This window comes from Somniosus microcephalus, chromosome 4, assembly GCF_052327205.1.
Source record: "Somniosus microcephalus isolate GS21.2 chromosome 4, FLI_Smic_1.0, whole genome shotgun sequence".
Taxonomy (NCBI): domain Eukaryota; kingdom Metazoa; phylum Chordata; class Chondrichthyes; order Squaliformes; family Somniosidae; genus Somniosus; species Somniosus microcephalus.
Window position 1 is genome coordinate 122,688,008 of NC_140990.1, and position 20,214 is coordinate 122,708,221.

Consider the following 20,214-nt stretch of genomic DNA (forward strand, 5'->3'; position numbering starts at 1 on the left):
AGCTGAGGCAGGAATCTGGGAGAGGGGCCACAGTCAGCAGAGAGCTGGGGCTGGAATCTGGGAGAGGGGCCACAGTCAGCACAGAGCTGAGGCAGGAATCTGGGAGAGGGGCCACAGTCAGCACAGAGCTGGGGCTGGAATCTGGGAGAGGGGCCTCAGTCAGCACAGAGCTGGGGCTGGAATCTGGGAGAGGGGCCACAGTCAGCACAGAGCTGAGGCAGGAATCTGGGAGAGGGGCCACAATCAGCACAGAGCTGGGGCTGGAATCTGGGAGAGGGGCCTCAGTCAGCACAGAGCTGGGGCTGGAATCTGGGAGAGGGGCCTCAGTCAGCACAGAGCTGGGGCTGGAATCTGGGAGAGGGGCCTCAGTCAGCACAGAGCTGGGGCTGGAATCTGGGAGAGGGGCCTCAGTCAGCACAGAACTGGGGCTGGAATCTGGGAGAGGGGCCACAGTCAGCACAGAGCTGAGGCAGGAATCTGGGAGAGGGGCCACAGTCAGCACAGAGCTGGGGCTGGAATCTGGGAGAGGGGCCTCAGTCAGCACAGAGCTGGGGCTGGAATCTGGGAGAGGGGCCTCAGTCAGCACAGAGCTGGGGCTGGAATCTGGGAGAGGGGCCACAGTCAGCACAGAGCTGGGGCTGGAATCTGGGAGAGGGGCCTCAGTCAGCACAGAGCTGGGGCTGGAATCTGGGAGAGGGGCCTCAGTCAGCACAGAGCTGGGGCTGGAATCTGGGAGAGGGGCCTCAGTCAGCACAGAACTGGGGCTGGAATCTGGGAGAGGGGCCACTGTCAGCACAGAGCTGAGGCAGGAATCTGGGAGAGGGGCCACAGTCAGCACAGAGCTGGGGCTGGGATCTGGGAGAGGAGCTGCAGTCAGCACAGAGCTGGTGCTCGAATCTGGGAGAGGGGCCACAGTCAGCACAAAGCTCGGGCTGGAATCTGGGAGCGGCTCCACAGTCAGCACAGAGCTGGGGCAGGAATCTGGGAAAGGGGCCACAGTCAGCACAGAGCTAGGGCAAGAATCTGGGAAAGGGGCCACAGTCAGCACAGAGCTAGGGCAGGAATCTGGGAAAGGGGCCACAGTCAGCACAGAGCTGGGACTGGAATCTGGGAGAGGGGCCACAGTCAGCACAGAGCTGGGGCTGGAATCTGGGAGAGGGGCCTCAGTCAGCACAGAACTGGGGCTGGAATCTGGGAGAGGGGCCACTGTCAGCACAGAGCTGAGGCAGGAATCTGGGAGAGGGGCCACAGTCAGCACAGAGCTGGGGCTGGAATCTGGGAGAGGGGCCTCAGTCAGCACAGAGCTGGGGCTGGAATCTGGGAGAGGGGCCACAGTCAGCACAGAGCTGGGGCTGGAATCTGGGAGAGGGGCCACTGTCAGCACAGAGCTGAGGCAGGAATCTGGGAGAGGGGCCACAGTCAGCACAGAGCTGGGGCTGGAATCAGAGAGAGGGGCCACAGTCAGCACAGAGCTGGGGCAGGAATCTGGGAGAGGGGCCACAGTCAGCACAGAGCTGGGGCTGGAATCTGGGAGAGGAGCCAAAGTCAGCACAGAGCTGGGGCTGGAATCTGAGAGAGGGGACACAGTCAGCACAGAGCTGGGGCTGGAATCTGAGAGAGGGGCCTCGGTCAGCACAGAGCTGGGACTGGAATCTGGGAGATGGGGTCACAGTCAGCACAGAGCTGGGGCTGGAATCTGGGAGATGGGGTCACAGTCAGCACAGAGCTGGGGCTGGGTTCTGGGAGAAGGGCCACAGTCAGCACAGAGCTGTCGCTGGAATCTGGGTGAAGGGCCACAGGCAGTCCAGAGCTGGGGCTGGAATCTGGGAGAGGGGCCACAGTCAGCACAGAGCTGGGGCTGGAATCTGGTAGAGGGGTCACAGTCAGCACAGAGCTGGGGCTGGAATCAGCGAGAGGGGCAGCAGTCAGCACAGAGCTGGGGCTGGAATCCGGGATAAGGGCCACAGCACAGATCTGGGGCTGGAATCTGGGAGAGGGGCCACAGTCTGCACGGGGCTGGAATCTGGGAGAGGGGCCACAGTCAGCACAGAGCTGGTGCTGGAATCTGCAAAAGGGGCCGCAGTCAGCACAGAGCTGGGGCTGGAATCAGTGAGAGGGGCCACAGTCTGCACAGAGCTGGGGCTGGAATCTGGCAGAGTGTTCACAGTCAGCACAGAGCTGGGGCTGGAATCTGGGAGAAGGGCCACAGGCAGTACAGAGCTGAGGCTGGAATCTGGGAGAGAGGCCACAGTCAGCACAGAGCTGAGGCTGGAATCTGGGAGAGGGGCCACAGTCAGCACAGAGCTGAGGCTGGAATCTGGGAGAGGGGCCACAGTCAGCACAGAGCTGAGGCTGGAATCTGTGAGGGGGGCCTCATTCAGCAGAGAGCTGGGGCTGGAATCTGGGAGAGGGGCCACAGTCTGCACAGAGCTGGGGCTGGAATCTGCAAAAGGGGCCACAGTCAGCACAGAGCTGGGGCTGGAATCTGGGAGAAGGGCCACAGTCAGCACAGAGCTGGGGCTGGAATCTGGGTGAAGGGCCGCAGTCAGCACAAGTCTGGGGCTGACATCTGGGATAGGGGCCGCAGTCAGCACAGGGCTGGGACTGGAATCTGGGAGAACGGCCACAGCACAGAGCTGGGGCAGGAATCTGGGAGAGGGGCCACAGTCAGCACAGGGCTGGGACTGGAATCTGGGAGAACGGCCACAGCACAGAGCTGGGGCAGGAATCTGGGAGAGGGGCCACAGTCAGCACAGAGCTGGGGCTGGAATCTGGGAGAGGGGCCATAGTCAGCACAGAGCTGGGGCTGGAATCTGGGAGAGGGGCCATAGTCAGCACAGAGCTGGGGCTGGAATCTGGGAGAGGGGCCATAGTCAGCACAGAGCTAGGGCTGGAATCTGGGAGAGGGGCCATAGTCAGCACAGAGCTGGGGCTGGAATCTGGGAGAGGGGCCATAGTCAGCACAGAGCTGGGGCTGGAATCTGGGAGAGGGGCCATAGTCAGCACAGAGCTGGGGCTGGAATCTGGGAGAGGGGCCACAGTCAGCACAGAGCTAGGGCTGGAATCTGGGAGAGGGGCCATAGTCAGCACAGAGCTGGGGCTGGAATCTGGGAGAGGGGCCATAGTCAGCACAGAGCTGGGGCTGCAATCTGGGAGAGGGGCCACAGTCAGCACAGAGCTGGGGCTGCAATCTGGGAGAAGGGCCACAGTCAGCACAGAGCTGGGGCTGGAATCTGGGAGAGGGGCCATAGTCAGCACAGAGCTGGGGCTGGAATCTGGGAGAGGGGCCACAGTCAGCACAGAGCTGGGGCTGGGGCTGGAATCTGGGAGAGAGGCCGCAGTCAGCACAAAGCTGGGGCTGGAATCTGGGACAGGGCCCTCATTCAGCACAGAGCTGGGGCTGGAATCTGGGAGACGGGCCGCAGTCAGCACAGAGCTGGGGCTGGAATCTGGGAGAAGGGCCACATTCAGCACAGAGCTAGGGCAAGAATCTGGGAAAGGGGCCACAGTCAGCACAGAGCTAGGGCTGGAATCTGGGAGAGGGGCCACAGTCAGCACAGAGCTGGGGCTGGAATCTGGGAGAGGGGCCTCAGTCAGCACAAAGATGGGGCTGGAATCTGGGAGAGGGGCCTCAGTCAGCACAGAGCTGGGGCAGGAATCTGGGAGAGGGGCCACAGTCAGCACAAAGCTGGGGCTGGAATCTGGGAGAGGGTCCGCAGTCAGCACAGGGCTGGAATCTGAGAGAGGGGCCACATTCAGCACAGAGCTGGGGCAGGAATCTGGGAGAGGGGCCTCAGTCAGCACAGAGCTGGGGCTGGGAGAGAGGCCACAGTCAGCACAGAGCTGGCGCTGGAATCTGGGAGAGGGGCCACAGTCAGCACAGAGCTGGGGCTGGAATCTGGGAGAGGGGCCACAGTCAGCACAGAGCAGGGGTGGAAATTTGAGAGAGAGGCCACAGACAGCACAGAGCTGGGGCTGGAATCTGGGAGAGGGGCCACAGTCTGCACGGGGCTGGAATCTGGGAGAGGGGCCACAGTAAGCACAGAGCTGGGGCAGGAATCTGGGAGAGGGGCCACAGTCAGCACAGAGCTGGGGCTGGAATCTGGGAGAGGGACCACAGTCAGCACAGAGCTGGGGCTGGAATCTGGGAAAAGGGCCAGAGTCTGCACGGGGCTGGAATCTGGGAGAGGGGCCTCTGTCAGCACAGAAGTGGAACCTGGGAGAGAGGCCTCAGTAAGCACAGAGCTGGGGCTGGAATCTGGTAGAGGGGTCACAGTCAGCACAGAGCTGGGATTGGAATCTGGGAGAGGGACCACAGTCAGCACAGAGCTGGGGCTGGAATCTGGGAAAAGGGCCAGAGTCTGCACGGGGCTGGAATCTGGGAGAGGGGCCTCAGTCAGCACAGAGCTGGGGCTGGAATCAGCGAGAGGGGCCACAGTCTGCACAGAGCTGGGGCTGTAATCTGGGAGATGGGCCACAGTCAGCACAGAGCTGGGGCAGGAATCTGGGAGAGGGGCCACAGTCAGCACAGAGCTGGGGCTGGAATCTGGGAGAGGGGCTACAGTCAGCACAGAGCTGGGGCTGGAATCTGGGTGAAGGGCCACAGTCAGCACAGAGCTGGGGCTGGAATCTGGGAGAGGGGCCACTGTCAGCCCAGAGCTGGGGCTGGAATCTGGTAGAGGGGCCACAGTCAGCACAGAGCTGGGGCTGGAATCTGGGATAAGGGCCACAGTCAGCACAGAGCTGGGGCTGGAATCTGGGAGAGGGGCCACTGTCAGCCCAGAGCTGGGGCTGGAATCTGGGAGAGGGGGTCACAGTCAGCACAGAGTTGGGGCTGAAATCTGGGAAAAGGGCTACAGCACAGATCTGGGGCTGGAATCTGGGAGAGGGGCCACAGTCTGCACGGGGCTGGAATCTGCAAAAGGGGCCACAGTCAGCACAGAGCTGGGGCTGGAATCAGTGAGAGGGGCCACAGTCAGCACAGAGCTGGGGCTGGAATCAGAGAGAGGGGCCAGAGTCAGTACAGAGCTGGGGCTGGAATCTGGGAGAAGGGCCACAGTCAGTACAGAGCTGGGGCTGGAATCAGAGAGAGGGGCCAGAGTCAGTACAGAGCTGGGGCTGGAATCTGGGAGAGGGGCCACAGTCAGCACAGAGCTGGGGCTGGAATCTGGGAGAGGGGCCACAGTCAGCACAGAGCTGGGGCTGGAATCAGAGAGAGGGGCCAGAGTCAGTACAGAGCTGGGGCTGGAATCTGGGAGAGGGGCCACAGTCAGTACAGAGCTGGGGCTGGAATCTGGGAGAGGGGCCACAGTCAGCACAGAGCTGGAATCTGGGAGAGGGGCCGCAGTCAGCACAGAGCTGGGGCTGGAAACTGGGAGAGGGGCCTAAGTCAGCACAGAGATGGGGCTGGAATCTAGGAGAGGGGCCACTGTCAGCACAAAGTTGGGGCTGAAATCTGGGAGAACGGCCACAGCACAGGGCTGGGACTGGAATCTGGGAGAGGGGCCTAAGTCAGCACAGAGCTGGGGCTGGAATCTGGGAGAGGGGTCACAGTCATCACAGAGCTGAGGCTGGAATCTGGGAGAGGGGCCACAGTCAGCACAGAGCTGGGGCTGGAATCTGGGAGAGGGGCCACAGTCAGCACAGAGCTGGGGCTGGAATCTGGGAGAAGGGCCACAGTCAGCACAGAGCTGGGGCTGGAATCTGGGAGAGGGGCCATAGTCAGCACAGAGCTGGGGCTGGAATCTGGGAGACGGGCCATAGTCAGCACAGAGCTGGGGCTGGAATCTGGGACAGGGCCCTCATTCAGCACAGAGCTGGGGCTGAAATCTGGGAGAGGGGCCACTGTCAGCACAGAGCTGGGGCTGGAATCTGGGAGAGAGGCCACAGTCAGCACAGAGCTGGGGCTGGAATCTGGGAGAGGGGCCACTGTCAGCACAGATCGAGGCTGGAATATGGGAGAAGGGCCTCTGTCAGCACAGAAGTGGAACCTGGGAGAGAGGCCTCAGTCTGCACAGAGCTGGGGCTGCAATCTGGGAGAAGGGCCAGAGTCAGCACAGAGCTGGGGCAGGAATCTGGGAGAGAGGCCACAGTCAGCAGAGAGCTGGGGCAGGAATCTGGGAGAGGGGCCATAGTCAGCACAGGGCTGGGGCTGGAATCTGGGAGAGGGGCCACAGTCAGCACAGAGCTGGGGCTGGAATCTGGGAGAGAGGCGTCAGTCAGCACAGAGCTGGGGCTGGAATCTGGGAGAGGGGCCACAGTCAGCACAAAGCTGGGGCTGGAATCTGGGAGAGGGGCCTCATTCAGCACAGAGCTGGGGCTGGAATCTGGGAGAGGGGCCACAGTCAGCACAGAGCTGGGGCTGGAATCTGGGAGAGGGGCCACAGTCAGCACAGAGCTGGGGCAGGAATCTGGGAGAGGGGCCACAGTCAGCACAGAGCTGGGGCAGGAATCTGGGAGAGGGGCCACAGTAAGCACAGAGCTGGGGCTGGAATCTGGGAGAGGGGCCAGAGTCAGCACAGAGCTGGGGCTGGAATCTGGGATAAGGGCCACAGTCAGCACAGAGCTGGGGCTGGAATCTGGGAGAGGGGCCACAGTCAGCCCAGAGCTGGGGCTGGAATCTGCAAAAGGGGCCACAGTCAGCACAGAGCTGGGGCTGGAATCTGGGAGAGGGGCCACAGTAAGCACAGAGCTGGGGCAGGAATCTGGGAGAGGGGCCACAGTCAGCACAGAGCTGGGGCTGGAATTTGGGAGAGGGGCTACAGTCAGCACAGAGCTGGGGCTGGAATCTGGGAGAGGGGCTACAGTCAGCACAGAGCTGGGGCTGGAATCTGGGTGAAGGGCCACAGGCAGTCCGGAGCTGGGGCTGGAATCTGGGAGAGGGGCCACAGTCAGCACAGAGCTGGGGCTGGAATCTGGTAGAGGTGCCACAGTCAGCACAGAGCTGGGGCTGGAATCTGGGATAAGGGCCACAGTCAGCACAGAGCTGGGGCTGCAATCTGGGAGAGGGGCCACTGTCAGCCCAGAGCTGGGGCTGGAATCTGGGAGAGGGGGTCACAGTCAGCACAGAGTTGGGGCTGAAATCTGGGAAAAGGGCTACAGCACAGATCTGGGGCTGGAATCTGGGAGAGGGGCCACAGTCTGCACGGGGCTGGAATCTGGGAGAGGGGCCACAGTCAGCACAGAGCTGGTGCTGGAATCTGCAAAAGGGGCCACAGTCAGCACAGAGCTGGGGCTGGAATCAGTGAGAGGGGCCACAGTCTGCACAGAGCTGGGGCTGGAATCAGAGAGAGGGGCCACAGTCAGCACAGAGCTGGGGCAGGAATCTGGGAGAGGGGCCACAGTAAGCACAGAGCTGGGACAGGAATCTGGGAGAGGGGCCACAGTCAGCACAGAGCTGGGGCTGGAATCTGGGAGAAGGGCTGCAGTCAGTACAGAGCTGGGGCTGGAATCTGGGAGAGGGGCCACAGTCAGCACAGAGCTGGGACAGGAATCTGGGAGAGGGGCCTAAGTCAGCACAGAGATGGGGCTGGAATCTAGGAGAGGGGCCACTGTCAGCACAGAGCTGGGGCTGGAATCTGGGAGAGGGGCCGCAGTCAGCACAGAGATGGGGCTGGAATCTAGGAGAGGGGCCACTGTCAGCACAAAGTTGGGGCTGAAATCTGGGAGAACGGCCACAGCACAGGGCTGGGACTGGAATCTGGGAGAGGGGCCTAAGTCAGCACAGAGCTGGGGCTGGAATCTGGGAGAGGGGCCATAGTCAGCACAGAGCTGGGGCTGGAATCTGGGAGAGGGGCCTCAGTCAGCACAGAGCTGGGGCTGGAATCTGGGAGAGAGGCCACAGTCAGCACAGAGCTGGGGCTGGAATCTGGGAGAGAGGCCACAGTCAGCACAGAGCTGGGGCTGGAATCTGGGAGAGGAGCCACAGTCAGCACAGAGCTGGGGCTGGAATCTGGGAAAGGGGCCTCAGTCAGCACAGAGCTGGGGCTGGAATCTGGGAAAGGGGCCTCAGTCAGCACAGAGCTGGGGCTGGAATCAGCGAGAGGGGCCACAGTCTGCACAGAGCTGGGGCTGTAATCTGGGAGATGGGCCACAGTCAGCACAGAGCTGGGGCAGGAATCTGGGAGAGGGGCCACAGTCAGCACAGAGCTGGGGCTGGAATCTGGGAGAGGGGCTACAGTCAGCACAGAGCTGGGGCTGGAATCTGGGTGAAGGGCCACAGTCAGCACAGAGCTGGGGCTGGAATCTGGGAGAGGGGCCACTGTCAGCCCAGAGCTGGGGCTGGAATCTGGTAGAGGGGCCACAGTCAGCACAGAGCTGGGGCTGGAATCTGGGATAAGGGCCACAGTCAGCACAGAGCTGGGGCTGGAATCTGGGAGAGGGGCCACTGTCAGCCCAGAGCTGGGGCTGGAATCTGGGAGAGGGGGTCACAGTCAGCACAGAGTTGGGGCTGAAATCTGGGAAAAGGGCTACAGCACAGATCTGGGGCTGGAATCTGGGAGAGGGGCCACAGTCTGCACGGGGCTGGAATCTGCAAAAGGGGCCACAGTCAGCACAGAGCTGGGGCTGGAATCAGTGAGAGGGGCCACAGTCAGCACAGAGCTGGGGCTGGAATCAGAGAGAGGGGCCAGAGTCAGTACAGAGCTGGGGCTGGAATCTGGGAGAAGGGCCACAGTCAGTACAGAGCTGGGGCTGGAATCTGGGAGAGGGGCCACAGTCAGCACAGGGCTGGAATCTGGGAGAGGGGCCGCAGTCAGCACAGAGCTGGGGCTGGAAACTGGGAGAGGGGCCACAGTCAGCACAGAGATGGGGCTGGAATCTAGGAGAGGGGCCACTGTCAGCACAAAGTTGGGGCTGAAATCTGGGAGAACGGCCACAGCACAGGGCTGGGACTGGAATCTGGGAGAGGGGCCTAAGTCAGCACAGAGCTGGGGCTGGAATCTGGGAGAGGGGCCACAGTCATCACAGAGCTGGGGCTGGAATCTGGGAGAGGGGCCACAGTCAGCACAGAGCTGGGGCTGGAATCTGGGAGAGGGGCCACAGTCAGCACAGAGCTGGGGCTGGAATCTGGGAGAGGGGCCACAGTCAGCACAGAGCTGAGGCTGGAATCTGGGAGAGGGGCCACAGTCAGCACAGAGCTGGGGCTGGAATCTGGGAGAGGGGCCACAGTCAGCACAGAGCTGGGGCTGGAATCTGGGAGAAGGGCCACAGTCAGCACAGAGCTGGGGCTGGAATCTGGGAGAGGGGCCATAGTCAGCACAGAGCTGGGGCTGGAATCTGGGAGACGGGCCATAGTCAGCACAGAGCTGGGGCTGGAATCTGGGACAGGGCCCTCATTCAGCACAGAGCTGGGGCTGAAATCTGGGAGAGGGGCCACTGTCAGCACAGAGCTGGGGCTGGAATCTGGGAGAGAGGCCACAGTCAGCACAGAGCTGGGGCTGGAATCTGGGAGAGGGGCCACTGTCAGCACAGATCGAGGCTGGAATATGGGAGAAGGGCCTCTGTCAGCACAGAAGTGGAACCTGGGAGAGAGGCCTCAGTCTGCACAGAGCTGGGGCTGCAATCTGGGAGAAGGGCCAGAGTCAGCACAGAGCTGGGGCAGGAATCTGGGAGAGAGGCCACAGTCAGCAGAGAGCTGGGGCAGGAATCTGGGAGAGGGGCCATAGTCAGCACAGGGCTGGGGCTGGAATCTGGGAGAGGGGCCACAGTCAGCACAGAGCTGGGGCTGGAATCTGGGAGAGAGGCGTCAGTCAGCACAGAGCTGGGGCTGGAATCTGGGAGAGGGGCCACAGTCAGCACAAAGCTGGGGCTGGAATCTGGGAGAGGGGCCTCATTCAGCACAGAGCTGGGGCTGGAATCTGGGAGAGGGGCCACAGTCAGCACAGAGCTGGGGCTGGAATCTGGGAGAGGGGCCACAGTCAGCACAGAGCTGGGGCAGGAATCTGGGAGAGGGGCCACAGTCAGCACAGAGCTGGGGCAGGAATCTGGGAGAGGGGCCACAGTAAGCACAGAGCTGGGGCTGGAATCTGGGAGAGGGGCCAGAGTCAGCACAGAGCTGGGGCTGGAATCTGGGATAAGGGCCACAGTCAGCACAGAGCTGGGGCTGGAATCTGGGAGAGGGGCCACAGTCAGCCCAGAGCTGGGGCTGGAATCTGCAAAAGGGGCCACAGTCAGCACAGAGCTGGGGCTGGAATCTGGGAGAGGGGCCACAGTAAGCACAGAGCTGGGGCAGGAATCTGGGAGAGGGGCCACAGTCAGCACAGAGCTGGGGCTGGAATTTGGGAGAGGGGCTACAGTCAGCACAGAGCTGGGGCTGGAATCTGGGAGAGGGGCTACAGTCAGCACAGAGCTGGGGCTGGAATCTGGGTGAAGGGCCACAGGCAGTCCGGAGCTGGGGCTGGAATCTGGGAGAGGGGCCACAGTCAGCACAGAGCTGGGGCTGGAATCTGGTAGAGGTGCCACAGTCAGCACAGAGCTGGGGCTGGAATCTGGGATAAGGGCCACAGTCAGCACAGAGCTGGGGCTGCAATCTGGGAGAGGGGCCACTGTCAGCCCAGAGCTGGGGCTGGAATCTGGGAGAGGGGGTCACAGTCAGCACAGAGTTGGGGCTGAAATCTGGGAAAAGGGCTACAGCACAGATCTGGGGCTGGAATCTGGGAGAGGGGCCACAGTCTGCACGGGGCTGGAATCTGGGAGAGGGGCCACAGTCAGCACAGAGCTGGTGCTGGAATCTGCAAAAGGGGCCACAGTCAGCACAGAGCTGGGGCTGGAATCAGTGAGAGGGGCCACAGTCTGCACAGAGCTGGGGCTGGAATCAGAGAGAGGGGCCACAGTCAGCACAGAGCTGGGGCAGGAATCTGGGAGAGGGGCCACAGTAAGCACAGAGCTGGGACAGGAATCTGGGAGAGGGGCCACAGTCAGCACAGAGCTGGGGCTGGAATCTGGGAGAAGGGCTGCAGTCAGTACAGAGCTGGGGCTGGAATCTGGGAGAGGGGCCACAGTCAGCACAGAGCTGGGACAGGAATCTGGGAGAGGGGCCTAAGTCAGCACAGAGATGGGGCTGGAATCTAGGAGAGGGGCCACTGTCAGCACAGAGCTGGGGCTGGAATCTGGGAGAGGGGCCGCAGTCAGCACAGAGATGGGGCTGGAATCTAGGAGAGGGGCCACTGTCAGCACAAAGTTGGGGCTGAAATCTGGGAGAACGGCCACAGCACAGGGCTGGGACTGGAATCTGGGAGAGGGGCCTAAGTCAGCACAGAGCTGGGGCTGGAATCTGGGAGAGGGGCCATAGTCAGCACAGAGCTGGGGCTGGAATCTGGGAGAGGGGCCTCAGTCAGCACAGAGCTGGGGCTGGAATCTGGGAGAGAGGCCACAGTCAGCACAGAGCTGGGGCTGGAATCTGGGAGAGAGGCCACAGTCAGCACAGAGCTGGGGCTGGAATCTGGGAGAGGAGCCACAGTCAGCACAGAGCTGGGGCTGGAATCTGGGAAAGGGGCCTCAGTCAGCACAGAGCTGGGGCTGGAATCTGGGAAAGGGGCCTCAGTCAGCACAGAGCTGGGGCTGGAATCTGGGAGAGGGGCCGCAGTCAGCACAGAGCTGGGGCTGGAATCTGGGAGAGGGGCCACTGTCAGCACAGGGCTGGGGCTGGAATCTGGGAGAGGGGCCACAGTCAGCACAGGGCTGGGGCTGGAATCTGGGAGAGGGGCCACTGTCAGCAGAGAGCTGGGGCTGGAATCTGGGAGAGAGGCCACAGTCAGCACAGAGCTGGGGCTGGAATCTGGGAGAGGGGCCACTGTCAGCACAGACCGAGGCTGGAATATGGGAGAAGGGCCTCTGTCAGCACAGAAGTGGAACCTGGGAGAGAGGCCTCAGTCTGCACAGAGCTGGGGCTGCAATCTGGGAGAAGGGCCAGAGTCAGCACAGAGCTGGGGCTGGAATCTGGGAGAGAGGCCACAGTCAGCAGAGAGCTGGGGCAGGAATCTGGGAGAGGGGCCATAGTCAGCACAGGGCTGGGGCTGGAATCTGGGAGAGGGGCCACAGTCAGCACAGAGCTGGGGCTGGAATCTGGGAGAGAGGCGTCAGTCAGCACAGAGCTGGGGCTGAAATCTGGGAGAGGGGCCACAGTCAGCACAAAGCTGGGGCTGGAATCTGGGAGAGGGGCCACAGTCAGCACAGAGCTGGGGCTGGAATCTGGGAGAGGGGCCACAGTCAGCCCAGAGCTGGGGCTGGAATCTGGGAGAGGGGGTCACAGTCAGCACAGATCTGGGGCTGGAATCTGGGAGAGGGTCCACTGTCAGCACAGAGTTGGGGCTGAAATCTGGGAAAAGGGCTCCAGCACAGATCTGGGGCTGGAATCTGGGAGAGAGGCCACAGTCAGCACAGAGCTGGGGCTGGAATCTGGGAGAGAGGCCACAGTCAGCACAGAGCTGGGGCTGGAATCTGGGAGAGGAGCCACAGTCAGCACAGAGCTGGGGCTGGAATCTGGGAAAGGGGCCTCAGTCAGCACAGAGCTGGGGCTGGAATCTGGGAAAGGGGCCTCAGTCAGCACAGAGCTGGGGCTGGAATCAGCGAGAGGGGCCACAGTCTGCACAGAGCTGGGGCTGTAATCTGGGAGATGGGCCACAGTCAGCACAGAGCTGGGGCAGGAATCTGGGAGAGGGGCCACAGTCAGCACAGAGCTGGGGCTGGAATCTGGGAGAGGGGCTACAGTCAGCACAGAGCTGGGGCTGGAATCTGGGTGAAGGGCCACAGTCAGCACAGAGCTGGGGCTGGAATCTGGGAGAGGGGCCACTGTCAGCCCAGAGCTGGGGCTGGAATCTGGTAGAGGGGCCACAGTCAGCACAGAGCTGGGGCTGGAATCTGGGATAAGGGCCACAGTCAGCACAGAGCTGGGGCTGGAATCTGGGAGAGGGGCCACTGTCAGCCCAGAGCTGGGGCTGGAATCTGGGAGAGGGGGTCACAGTCAGCACAGAGTTGGGGCTGAAATCTGGGAAAAGGGCTACAGCACAGATCTGGGGCTGGAATCTGGGAGAGGGGCCACAGTCTGCACGGGGCTGGAATCTGCAAAAGGGGCCACAGTCAGCACAGAGCTGGGGCTGGAATCAGTGAGAGGGGCCACAGTCAGCACAGAGCTGGGGCTGGAATCAGAGAGAGGGGCCAGAGTCAGTACAGAGCTGGGGCTGGAATCTGGGAGAAGGGCCACAGTCAGTACAGAGCTGGGGCTGGAATCTGGGAGAGGGGCCACAGTCAGCACAGGGCTGGAATCTGGGAGAGGGGCCGCAGTCAGCACAGAGCTGGGGCTGGAAACTGGGAGAGGGGCCTAAGTCAGCACAGAGATGGGGCTGGAATCTAGGAGAGGGGCCACTGTCAGCACAAAGTTGGGGCTGAAATCTGGGAGAACGGCCACAGCACAGGGCTGGGACTGGAATCTGGGAGAGGGGCCTAAGTCAGCACAGAGCTGGGGCTGGAATCTGGGAGAGGGGTCACAGTCATCACAGAGCTGAGGCTGGAATCTGGGAGAGGGGCCACAGTCAGCACAGAGCTGGGGCTGGAATCTGGGAGAGGGGCCACAGTCAGCACAGAGCTGGGGCTGGAATCTGGGAGAAGGGCCACAGTCAGCACAGAGCTGGGGCTGGAATCTGGGAGAGGGGCCATAGTCAGCACAGAGCTGGGGCTGGAATCTGGGAGACGGGCCATAGTCAGCACAGAGCTGGGGCTGGAATCTGGGACAGGGCCCTCATTCAGCACAGAGCTGGGGCTGAAATCTGGGAGAGGGGCCACTGTCAGCACAGAGCTGGGGCTGGAATCTGGGAGAGAGGCCACAGTCAGCACAGAGCTGGGGCTGGAATCTGGGAGAGGGGCCACTGTCAGCACAGATCGAGGCTGGAATATGGGAGAAGGGCCTCTGTCAGCACAGAAGTGGAACCTGGGAGAGAGGCCTCAGTCTGCACAGAGCTGGGGCTGCAATCTGGGAGAAGGGCCAGAGTCAGCACAGAGCTGGGGCAGGAATCTGGGAGAGAGGCCACAGTCAGCAGAGAGCTGGGGCAGGAATCTGGGAGAGGGGCCATAGTCAGCACAGGGCTGGGGCTGGAATCTGGGAGAGGGGCCACAGTCAGCACAGAGCTGGGGCTGGAATCTGGGAGAGAGGCGTCAGTCAGCACAGAGCTGGGGCTGGAATCTGGGAGAGGGGCCACAGTCAGCACAAAGCTGGGGCTGGAATCTGGGAGAGGGGCCTCATTCAGCACAGAGCTGGGGCTGGAATCTGGGAGAGGGGCCACAGTCAGCACAGAGCTGGGGCTGGAATCTGGGAGAGGGGCCACAGTCAGCACAGAGCTGGGGCAGGAATCTGGGAGAGGGGCCACAGTCAGCACAGAGCTGGGGCAGGAATCTGGGAGAGGGGCCACAGTAAGCACAGAGCTGGGGCTGGAATCTGGGAGAGGGGCCAGAGTCAGCACAGAGCTGGGGCTGGAATCTGGGATAAGGGCCACAGTCAGCACAGAGCTGGGGCTGGAATCTGGGAGAGGGGCCACAGTCAGCCCAGAGCTGGGGCTGGAATCTGCAAAAGGGGCCACAGTCAGCACAGAGCTGGGGCTGGAATCTGGGAGAGGGGCCACAGTAAGCACAGAGCTGGGGCAGGAATCTGGGAGAGGGGCCACAGTCAGCACAGAGCTGGGGCTGGAATTTGGGAGAGGGGCTACAGTCAGCACAGAGCTGGGGCTGGAATCTGGGAGAGGGGCTACAGTCAGCACAGAGCTGGGGCTGGAATCTGGGTGAAGGGCCACAGGCAGTCCGGAGCTGGGGCTGGAATCTGGGAGAGGGGCCACAGTCAGCACAGAGCTGGGGCTGGAATCTGGTAGAGGTGCCACAGTCAGCACAGAGCTGGGGCTGGAATCTGGGATAAGGGCCACAGTCAGCACAGAGCTGGGGCTGCAATCTGGGAGAGGGGCCACTGTCAGCCCAGAGCTGGGGCTGGAATCTGGGAGAGGGGGTCACAGTCAGCACAGAGTTGGGGCTGAAATCTGGGAAAAGGGCTACAGCACAGATCTGGGGCTGGAATCTGGGAGAGGGGCCACAGTCTGCACGGGGCTGGAATCTGGGAGAGGGGCCACAGTCAGCACAGAGCTGGTGCTGGAATCTGCAAAAGGGGCCACAGTCAGCACAGAGCTGGGGCTGGAATCAGTGAGAGGGGCCACAGTCTGCACAGAGCTGGGGCTGGAATCAGAGAGAGGGGCCACAGTCAGCACAGAGCTGGGGCAGGAATCTGGGAGAGGGGCCACAGTAAGCACAGAGCTGGGACAGGAATCTGGGAGAGGGGCCACAGTCAGCACAGAGCTGGGGCTGGAATCTGGGAGAAGGGCCTAAGTCAGCACAGAGCTGGGACAGGAATCTGGGAGAGGGGCCTAAGTCAGCACAGAGATGGGGCTGGAATCTAGGAGAGGGGCCACTGTCAGCACAGAGCTGGGGCTGGAATCTGGGAGAGGGGCCGCAGTCAGCACAGAGATGGGGCTGGAATCTAGGAGAGGGGCCACTGTCAGCACAGAGCTGGGGCTGGAATCTGGGAGAGGGGCCTCAGTCAGCACAGGGCTGGGACTGGAATCTGGGAGAGGGGCCTAAGTCAGCACAGAGCTGGGGCTGGAATCTGGGAGAGGGGCCATAGTCAGCACAGAGCTGGGGCTGGAATCTGGGAGAGGGGCCTCAGTCAGCACAGAGCTGGGGCTGGAATCTGGGAGAGAGGCCACAGTCAGCACAGAGCTGGGGCTGGAATCTGGGAGAGAGGCCACAGTCAGCACAGAGCTGGGGCTGGAATCTGGGAGAGGAGCCACAGTCAGCACTGAGCTGGGGCTGGAATCTGGGAAAGGGGCCTCAGTCAGCACAGAGCTGGGGCTGGAATCTGGGAAAGGGGCCGCAGTCAGCACAGAGCTGGGGCTGGAATCTGGGAGAGGGGCCACTGTCAGCACAGGGCTGGGGCTGGAATCTGGGAGAGGGGCCACAGTCAGCACAGGGCTGGGGCTGGAATCTGGGAGAGGGGCCACTGTCAGCAGAGAGCTGGGGCTGGAATCTGGGAGAGAGGCCACAGTCAGCACAGAGCTGGGGCTGGAATCTGGGAGAGGGGCCACTGTCAGCACAGACCGAGGCTGGAATATGGGAGAAGGGCCTCTGTCAGCACAGAAGTGGAACCTGGGAGAGAGGCCTCAGTCTGCACAGAGCTGGGGCTGCAATCTGGGAGAAGGGCCAGAGTCAGCACAGAGCTGGGGCTGGAATCTGGGAGAGAGGCCACAGTCAGCAGAGAGCTGGGGCAGGAATCTGGGAGAGGGGCCATAGTCAGCACAGGGCTGGGGCTGGAATCTGGGAGAGGGGCCACAGTCAGCACAGAGCTGGGGCTGGAATCTGGGAGAGAGGCGTCAGTCAGCACAGAGCTGGGGCTGAAATCTGGGAGAGGGGCCACAGTCAGCACAAAGCTGGGGCTGGAATCTGGGAGAGGGGCCACAGTCAGCACAGAGCTGGGGCTGGAATCTGGGAGAGGGGCCACAGTCAGCCCAGAGCTGGGGCTGGAATCTGGGAGAGGGGGTCACAGTCAGCACAGATCTGGGGCTGGAATCTGGGAGAGGGTCCACTGTCAGCACAGAGTTGGGGCTGAAATCTGGGAAAAGGGCTCCAGCACAGATCTGGGGCTGGAATCTGGGAGAGGGGCCACAGTCTGCACGGGGCTGGAATCTGGGAGAGGGGCCACAGTCAGCACAGAGCTGGTGCTGGAATCTGCAAAAGGGGCCACAGTCAGCACAGAGCTGGGGCTGCAATCTGGGAGAGGGGCCACAGTCAGCACAGAGCTGGGGCTGGAATCTGGGAGAGAGGCCTCAGTCTGCACAGAGCTGGGGCTGGAATCTGGGAGAGGGGCCTCATTCAGCAGAGAGCTGGGGCTGGAATCTGGGAGAGGGACCGCAGTCAGCACAGAGCTGGGGCTGGAATCTGGGAGAGGGGCCACAGTCAGCACAGAGCTGGGGCTGGAAGCTGGGAGAGGGGCCACAGTCAGCACAGAGCTGGGGCTGGATTCTGGGAGAGGGGCCACAGTCAGCACAGAGCTGGGGCTGGAAGCTGGGAGAGGGGCCACAGTCAGCACAGAGCTGTCGCTGGAATCTGGGTGAAGGGCCGCAGTCAGCACAGGGCTGGGACTGGAATCTGGGAGAGGGGCCTCAGTCAGCACAGAGATGGGGCTGGAATCTAGGAGAGGGGCCACTGTCAGCACAAAGTTGGGGCTGAAATCTGGGAGAACGGCCACAGCACAGGGCTGGGACTGGAATCTGGGAGAGGGGCCATAGTCAGCACAGAGCTGGGGCTGGAATCTGGGAGAGGGGCCACAGTCAGCACAAAGCTGGGGCTGGAATCTGGGGCAGGGCCCTCATTCAGCACAGAGCTGGGGCTGGAATCTGGGAGAGGGGCCGCAGTCAGCACAGAGCTGGGGCTGGAATCTGGGAGTGGGGCCACAATCAGCACGGGGCTGGAATCTGGGAGAAGGGCCACATTCAGCACAGAGATGGGGCTGGAATCTGGGAGAGGGGCCACAGTCAGCACAGAGCTGGGGCTGGAATCTTGGAGAGGAGGTCACAGTCAGCACAGAGCTGGGGCTGGAATCTGGGAGAGGGGCCACAGTCAGCCCAAAGCTGGGGCTAGAATCTGGGAGAGGGGCCTCATTCAGCACAGAGCTGGGGCTGGAATCTGGGAGAGGGGAAGCAGTCTGCACAGAGCTGGGGCTGGAATCTGGGAGAGGGGCCACAGTCAGCACAGAGCTGGGGCTGAAATCAGCGAGAGGGGCTGCAGTCAGCACAGAGCTGGGGCTGGAATCTGGGAGAGGGGCCACAGTCAGCACAGAGCTGGGGCTGGAATCTGGGAGAGGGGCCACAGTCAGCACAGAGCTGGGGCTGGAATCTGGGAGAGGGGCCACAGTCAGCACGGAGAAGGGCCTCAGTCTGCACAGAGCTGGGGCTGGAATCTGGGAGAGGGGCCACAGTCAGCACAGAGCTGGGGCTGAAATCAGCGAGAGGGGCTGCAGTCAGCACAGAGCTGGGGCTGGAATCTGGGAGAGGGGCCACAGTCAGCACAGAGCTGGGGCTGGAATCTGGGAGAGGGGCCACAGTCAGCACAGAGCTGGGGCTGGAATCTGGGAGAGGGGCCACAGTCAGCACGGAGAAGGGCCTCAGTCTGCACAGAGCTGGGGCTGGAATCTGGGAGAAGGGCCACAGTCAGAACAGAGCTGGGGCTGGAATCTGGGAGAGGGGCCACTGTCAGCACAGAGCTGGAGCAGGAATCTGGGAGAGGGGCCACAGTCAGCACAGAGTTGGGGCTGAAATCTGGGAGTAGGGCCACAGCACAGAGCTGGGGCTGGAATCTGGGAGAGAGGCCACAGTCAGCACAGAGCTGGAGCAGGAATCTGGGAGAGGGGCCACAGTCAGCACAGAGCTGGGGCTGGAATCTGGGAGAGAGGCGTCAGTCAGCACAGAGCTGGGACTGGAATCTGGTAGAGGGGCCACAGTCAGCACGGGGCTGGGGCAGGAATCTGGGAGAGAGGCCACAGTCAGCAGATAGCTGGGGCAGGAATCTGGGAGAGAGGCCACAGTCAGCAGAGAGCTGGGGCAGGAATCTGGGAGAGAGGCCACAGTCAGCACAGAGCTGGAGCTGGAATCTGGGAGAGAGGCGTCAGTCAGCACAAAGCTGGGGCTGGAATCTGGGAGAGGGGCCTCATTCAGCACAGAGCTGGGGCTGGAATCTGGGAGAGGGGCCACAGTCAGCACAGAGCTGGGGCTGAAATCTGGGAGAGGGGCCTCATTCAGCACAGAGCTGGGGCTGGAATCTGGGAGAGGGGCTGCAGTCAGCACAGAGCTGGGGCTGGAATCTGGGAGAGGGGCTGCAGTCAGCACAGAGCTGGGGCTGGAATCTGGGAGAGGGGCCACAGTCAGCACAGAGCTGGGGCTGGAATCTGGGAGAGGGGAAGTAGTCTGCACAGAGCTGGGGCTGGAATCTGGGAGAAGGGCCACAGTCAGCACAGAGCTGAGGCTGGAATCTGGGAGAGGGGCCACAGTCAGCACAGAGCTGAGGCTGGAATCTGGGAGAGGGGCCACAGTCAGCACAGAGCTGGGGCTGGAATCTGGGAGAGGGGCCGCAGTCAGCACAGAGCTGGGGCTGGAATCTGGGAGAGGGGCCACAGTCAGCACAGAGCTGGGGCTGGAATCTGGGAGAGGGGCCGCAGTCAGCACAGAGCTGGGGCTGGAATCTGGGAGAGGGGCCACAGTCAGCACAGAGCTGGGGCTGGAATCTGGGAGAGGGGCCGCAGTCAGCACAGAGCTGGGGCTGGAATCTGGGAGAGGGGCCACAGTCAGCACAGAGCTGGGGCTGGAATCTGGGAGAGGGGCCACAGTCAGCACAGAGCTGGGGCTGGAATCTGGGAGAGGGGCCACAGTCAGCACAGTGGTGGGGCTGGAATCTGGGAGAAGGGCTACAGCACAGAACTGGGGCTGGAATCTGGGAGAGGGGCCACAGTCAGCACAGAGCTGGGGCTGGAATCTGGGAGAAGGGCTACAGCACAGAGCTGGGGCTGGAATCTGGTAGAGGGGTCACAGTCAGCACAGAGCTGAGGCTGGATTCTGGTAGAGGGGACACAGTCAGCACGGGGCTGGAATCTGGGAGAGGGGCCACAGTCAGCACAGAGCTGGGATTGGAATCTGGGAGAGGGACCACAGTCAGCACAGAGCTGGGGCTGTAATCTGGGAGAGGGGCCACAGAGCACAGAGCTGGGGCTGGAATCTGGGAGGAGGGCCACAGTCAGCACAGAGCTGGGGCTGGAATCTGGGAAAAGGGCTACAGCACAGATCTGGGGCTGGAATCTGGGAGAAGGGCCACAGTCAGCACAGAGCTGGTGCTGGAATCTGCAAAAGGGGCCACAGTCAGCACAGAGCTGGGGCTGGAATCAGCGAGAGGGGCCACAGTCTGCACAGAGCTGGGGCTGGGATCTGGGAGAGGGGCCACAGTCAGCACAGAGCTGGGGCTGGAATCAGCGAGAGGGGCCACAGTCAGCACAGAGCTGGGGCTGGAATCAGAGAGAGGGGCCACAGTCAGCACAGAGCTGGGGCTGTAATCTGGGAGATGGGCCACAGTCAGCACAGAGCTGGGGCAGGAATCTGGGAGAGGGGCCACAGTAAGCACAGAGCTGGGGCAGGAATCTGG

At 62.1% G+C, this 20,214-nt stretch overlaps 1 pseudogene; it reads left to right on the plus strand.

Annotated features, from left to right (window-relative positions):
- The window catches only part of LOC147119725 (uncharacterized), a 152,446-nt pseudogene that overhangs the window by 83,992 nt on the left and 48,240 nt on the right, over positions 1–20,214 (plus strand).